This window comes from Limulus polyphemus, unplaced genomic scaffold (assembly GCF_000517525.1).
Source record: "Limulus polyphemus unplaced genomic scaffold, Limulus_polyphemus-2.1.2 Scaffold1071, whole genome shotgun sequence".
Lineage (NCBI taxonomy): Eukaryota > Metazoa > Arthropoda > Merostomata > Xiphosura > Limulidae > Limulus > Limulus polyphemus.
The window spans coordinates 259,348-265,808 of record NW_013666681.1 but is presented as its reverse complement, the minus strand read 5'-3'; the positions used below and the strand labels follow the sequence as shown (position 1 = coordinate 265,808).

Here is a 6,461-nt window from a genome sequence, read left to right as displayed (position 1 = left end):
TTGCGATTGGACATGTATGCACATTTTAAGGTTCTGTTACAGTAGTCACAACAGATACTGTTTTGTATTTTCTTTACTGATCGGTATCGCCAGGACTTTAGCCCCAAAGGCCATCACCTACAGCTATTCTATGACACATAAACCGGAGGAGCAGCGAGAGCGATCGTTCGCCCTATGTTCGTGTATAGGGAGCAGCACTAGCAGTCACTCTGAAATAGACATTTCTATAGGGGTCAAAACAACAACGAATTTTCATTTAGAGATTCTTAATTTTGATTTGTCAAAACTTTTTTTAAAACTTGTATACTGACATACCAATAATATTGTTTATTGTCACTATATATTAAAGAATAATCTCCTTTGTGTACAACTACATGTTGACTGAAAGTTACTCTCCCTGGCAAAAATAAGTTTCCACGCCACAGTTCATATTATTTCTTCTGCAAGCGTCTAAATACAACCAATGACTTTTATTATGTTGGTTATGTCACGCAATAGGCTGACTTTCAGCACTCTGTCCATCGCGAGAAAGTAACTCCAGATTTTAAGCTGTAAGTCCGTGAAGTTACTGCTCCCCGGGGGATGGGGGGCAGCTTTTAGTGTGAAGATCCATTGATCTCCGATTAGTAACAAGAAAAGAGGAATAAAATCAGTCATGCTGCTATAGCATCTGTGACTACTACGCAGTAAAACCAATCTTGCTGGTATAGTACCTGTGATTACTACTAATCGTCAAGATATCTTTGGGTCGTTTTTATCTTAGTTGAAAACAAAACTACAGCATAAACACTCCGGAAGAAAAAACAATAGAAGCCAGTAGTAAACATATTTTAAAATATGCTACATTCAGTAGTGGCTATAAGGATAAATAGTACATAAGAAATAATTAACAGCCGAATATTTACAGAAACGTGAAGATAAAATTTGTATGCAGAAATCTAATCTGAGAAAAACAACTGTCCTAAACACATTGTTTGATTCATTCGTGACCCAAATCCAAAGAAGTAGGATATTACATTGTAGGAAGTTCAAGCACCTTTATGAAGTTTTCTCCTTTTACTTTGATTTTATATTTCATTTACCATTTTATTTATGTTTTGTTGTTCATTATAAGTAATGGAAAAACAGGAGAAAACTGATCAACAACAACAATAAAAAAAACCTGAATCGATTTGAAGAAGAAATTCTGTTTTTAATTATCGCTATATTTTATGTGATGTTTTTAAAAGTAAATAAAAAAAAAGAGTGAGAAGAACGGTGAAAGACCTACAAGCATCAGATGCACTTAACCCTATTTAAAAATGTTTTATGTACAAACAGCCATCTCTGGTCCAAGACATACAGTATTGTAAACAATTCAAATTCCTATACATTCTACAAACTTCATTTTAACCGTTAAATTTATTTTTATATTTTTTCCCAGTTCTATTTCCCAAGTGAGTTTATCACTGCTTACAACAAATTACATTTAATTAATTGAACATATGAGTTACAAGTTAACTTTTCTGGCTTTCTGTCTGGCAGAGTTATTAATCATGGTGTCAAAGTTCGCTGTGCAGATGTTCCCAGAGCTGTCAGTCTGTCTTGAACAATGTTAGAATACAGACAATTTATAATCAGCTAAATCACTGTTCGCCTTCCACGACACTGATTGAGACTGTGTAAAAAATTTGATAAACAACACCCTACGAATACCTGAATAAGATTAAGTTTTTCAAAACTTTTCAGTGTACGGTATTGTAAACCCAGAGGAAATTTCCCTTGTAATATCCCTACCTTCTCGGTGTGCGTGGATGTGGTAAACAAGAAGTTGCTCTTACCCTGATTTATATAAGATAAAGGTCATTTCACTCCATCATGAAATAAGTTTGTACAAATGGATTCTAAAACACACAAATATATTCACGTGTATGGTGTTTGTCATGTCATTTATCCACTATAAGTCATCTATCTGTTTCATTGTAAGTACTGAAAGAATATTTAATACTAGTGTAACCAATAAGCTTCTTTATAGACATACTAGTTCAAGAATAAATTTCCTTCTCACTAGAACTGTACAATTTTATCTAAAAGAGGACCTAATCTATTCTTGGATTTACCATGTGAAAAGGTATGTACTAACTTTGGAAAATTACACGCCTCACTCATAACTATGGGGAAGGATAAGCTAAAGAAATAAGGTGAACTACATCTTATTTACCGTGAAAAATATTCTACAGTAACGAAGATATTTAATTATGTAAACTTGATATTACCAGATACTTTTTTTATAGAATATTCAGCAGTAATACATAGTTTTGCAAACATTGGAGAAATACTGCAAGTCCTATAATAAAATCAGTCTGACAATCGTTTGGAGAAACTAGTTTCACAAATATTCAAACTCTTATACACTTGCAGGACTTGTTTCAAATACCAAAAGTAATTGTTCATTATTAACTGTTACTAATATTGTTTCATACGTAAAAGAGTACCTCATGCCAATTTTTTTCTGGTGTGATGGTCAGAAATTATCAATAATTACCTCAACCGAAGAATTCTTAGTAATGATCTGAATGGTGTGGTGCATGAACTAAACAGTCAAGCTAAAAACCCTATATAAGGTTCAAGGATAGCTATTCTTAACTTGGAACTGTTGGCCAGACTGAAGGCAGTCAATCAGCAGTAGCTGTAACATATTATGAAGTTACTCAAAATAAATAGCTGGGTTAGCTGTCACAATTTAAAAAGTCCCAGCTAAAAGTGCTATGTGTTCAATAGCATATCATAATTTGAGCCTTGGATCCTCCAATACACAGCATGGCACTATAACCATCAAGCAACACCCAGCCTGTTAGAAAATCACATAAATATTAGTACCTGGAATCTGTGTTTAGCAAATGTAGTGAGGGTTCGGATATCCTATAAAATAGTTTCACCAACAGGCAAAACAATTTATTTTCACAAATAAAAATACAATGCCAAAGAACATTCCAAAAACAATGTATCACAACAACAAAAAATTATTAATTTATCTAAAACTTGAGATACATGAAAAACAAAATATATTCTACTAGAAATTATTTTTTCAAGATATTATATTCTAATACTTCATTAGACTGACATTTGAGGTAATGTATTTTTTTCATTGTCCTTGTGCAAGTGCTCAGGTTAATTTTATTCAAAAAAAGCTAAAATTACTGATTATGATACCTATTTGAGCTGCAAGAATAAATGCATATAATGCTTTACACAAAGTCTCTTCTGTTTAGCATATGTAACTCCTTTTAAAAAGATGAGAGCAAATGTTAGAAGGTTGTCAATTATAATGGAAAAAAAAACCTAAACAAGTTTCACTTAGTAAAATCATACCAATTTTCTTTAAAAACTAAACATTTTTCACTGAAGACCCAATTGGAAGGAAAAAAAGTGAAAACCCACAAATCATTCCATGATGTTGAATATTTACTACATAAAGACATGGAAATAAACTAAGCACTTGGTTTGATTGTAAAATGTATAAATCACATGTTTAATTGAAATAACCAGTTTAAAATAATGTCAACTTTGGATATCCCTACATCCAAGCTTTGCAAAAACACTTGGAGTTTGAGAGCAAAAACAAGAATTAAAAACTATTTTTTCTCAGCTTGGTTAGCCTAATAAATGTTTGGACCTGTTTGCTCATGAATACAACAAATATGTTAAATATATGTCACATGTAAAAAAAAATAATACAAAGGTTCATTTAATAATTTAACATGTAAATTTTTTTGGAGATCCTTTTGCATCAAGATTACCTCAGTAGGTTTGTTTATAGAAAATCTACCAAGGCTAGTTACCACAACCCCTAAATTCGAATAGCTGATCAAAGAGAAGGAATCCAGCCAGCAGCACCCACTGGCAACTCTAAGGATTGATCATTACATTCTAACACCCCAAGGCTAAAAGGACAAACATGTTCAGTGCATGGTTTTGATCCTGCAACTCTCAAATTGCAAGTCGAGTGCCTTAACCATCAGGCCATGCCATGCTCTACCTAGTAAGAAAGTAAACCTTTCAAGGATTAAGTGAAGGATTATTACATTCATTTCTTTTCATCTGGAAGTAATATATTTAAAATAAAATTACTAGAGAAAAAATTAGCCTTCTTTCATCATATTACAATACCTATTTTTTTACTTTTTGTACAAGACCGTAAAATATGTGTGGATCCAAAAACACAAAGAAAACAGGTAAATAGGTAGAAACATGTGGTACATGAAGATACCATATACTTTCCTTTCCCTCAGTTAGTAGATGAATTTTCCAAAGCTTCAGAATACCTTGAATTTGTTTTGCTACAAAACCTAAGTCAAACTAGCCATAAAGTTTTGATTTAATATTTCAAGGGACTGAATGACTCACTAAGTTACATTTGATGCCTGTTAGGAAGGATTAATGTAATAAAATATGTCATAGCAACTATAATCATTTCTAATGATAAACTGAGTGACATCCTAAGAGCTCGACACCCTCTTGATAACTTGAGAATGGTCCTCAGTCATGCATGCACCTAGGAAGAAAAAGAGACACACACAGTGTTGTAAATACTATGTTTTCTTTGTGTTATACAGTTCTTTCTTTAAGTTAGATTCTTTGTTACAAAGAGTTTGTAGATTTAGCTTATATATAGAATTGTGAGCTGTTAGATAAGATACTTTGTTTGAGAGATAACTTAATGCATTTAGGGATTTGATATTTAAGCACTTGTAAACACTTGTCTGTGTGTAATTGTTAAGTTTGATTTGTGTTTGAGTAAAGAGTTATTTTATAGAACTTAGTGTTCAGTGTTTTTCTTTACATTAGACTGTTAAAGTCAGACCTTTACTCAGTTTACTTCAAATCTCTAATTAGCTTGCAGCTTTCTATCAATTTGCTTTTAGGGAAACCAGTGAATCTGAGAATCCCAGAAAATAGGTAGGAAAAATAAAATTTGGTGTCATAAACAGGACTCAAATCTGGATTATTGTGGTCACAACAGAATGCCCTAACTACTACATGATCACAAACTGTGTTGCAGCTAGTGGTCTTCAGGACTCTGTGGCAGCAGTGTCTCCAAACTTTGTATAAAACAAGGACTGGAGGGCACCAAACTGTCTCATGCACTAGCACTAACATGTGACAGTTGTTCTACTGGCCATGTATGAGTTGAGATGTTAAGAGCTGGTGTCAGAGGAAAAACTGGCCTAGATAGTACAAACTACATCATAGAATTGTTGGTTCTTTGCTAAAGAAAATAACCCTGGATACTACAAATCCTCTCTTAAAGACAGTAAAAGCATTTTATTATGGACTATTGTACTTAGCCAAGGTTGGTTTGAATATGTATTGATATACATGGTAGCAACAGTATAAATGTTAATCCAAGTACAAAAATTTTAGCTGGAAAGTCTTGGTTCAGTTGAATTCTTTGGGTTTTTACAGACTTAGTGATACTTATAAGACCTATTGAGTTTCAATGCACAAATGGTAGCATGATACGGCACCATACCTTAACAATATTCAGTTTATGAAAGTAGATGGTTACCATGATGACAGTGCAAAACCTGGAGACAGTCTATTGACAGCTACTAGTATATGTGAAAAAGTGTAAATGTTGAGATAGCAATATGCATTTATATATATATATATATACATATGTGTTTGTCTGTGTTTGGTGTTGCACACATGTATGAAGCTTTAAACAAAGTCATTCATGAGTACTGTACAAGAAAAATGAACTAATTACTGAGAACACAACTGGTAGACAACATCTGAATGAAAATAAAAGATTTGAGCTGGATGTTAAGAGTTTAATATATAAATTTAACTTAATTATTGGCTCATGGAGAATTATTTGAAAGGAACACAGGTTTTTATCAATGTCTGAGTGAGTGTGTTTCAGTTTTGATATTGAAATATTTGACAGGTATTAAATATTATGAGAGAGAGAGATCAGAGTAACAGCTAGATTCTTACTACACTTGCAGAAGAACACAGTTTGATCTGTTGTTTTGAAAGCTCTAGCTAGGAACGTTTCAATTGGATCTAAGTAAAATTATCTTTAGAAAGTATAACTCACAAACAGTAGCTAATACCATATAAAATGAAGCTTGATATGTCCAACATTTTATCTGTCATGACTGAATGTTTCCAATCATACAGATTAGAATATTTGAAAAAAAGATGCATTTTTGAATATTTTCTTAACATTACTTCAATACAAGATGTGGTTATAATGCATGAAAGTGCAGAATGTGCTTATATAACCAAATGGAAGAAGTAACACCATAGTAGTGTGGTTCTATAGTTGCTTGTCTCTTTGCTAAAGTTGTATCTAAAAGAAGTATAAAAAGAAACAACATGTTGATATTAGTGAAATTCTACTGGGAAACCTATTTTTGGTTACTAGTGCGGGTCTTAACTGTACAGTTCCCCCCCCCCCTTCCACACACACACAC

At 32.8% G+C, this 6,461-nt stretch overlaps 1 protein-coding gene across 2 annotated transcripts in view; it reads right to left on the bottom strand.

Annotated features, from left to right (window-relative positions):
• Nucleotides 1–2,899: 2,899 nt before the first annotated feature.
• The window catches only part of LOC106461988 (protein NipSnap-like), a 63,010-nt gene continuing 59,448 nt past the window's right edge, over nt 2,900–6,461 (bottom strand). For both annotated transcript variants that reach the window (XM_013921857.2, XM_022389106.1), the window contains exon 10: nt 2,900–4,534. The gene's annotated coding sequence lies outside the window, so the exon portion shown is untranslated. The remainder of the gene's footprint in view (nt 4,535–6,461) is intronic.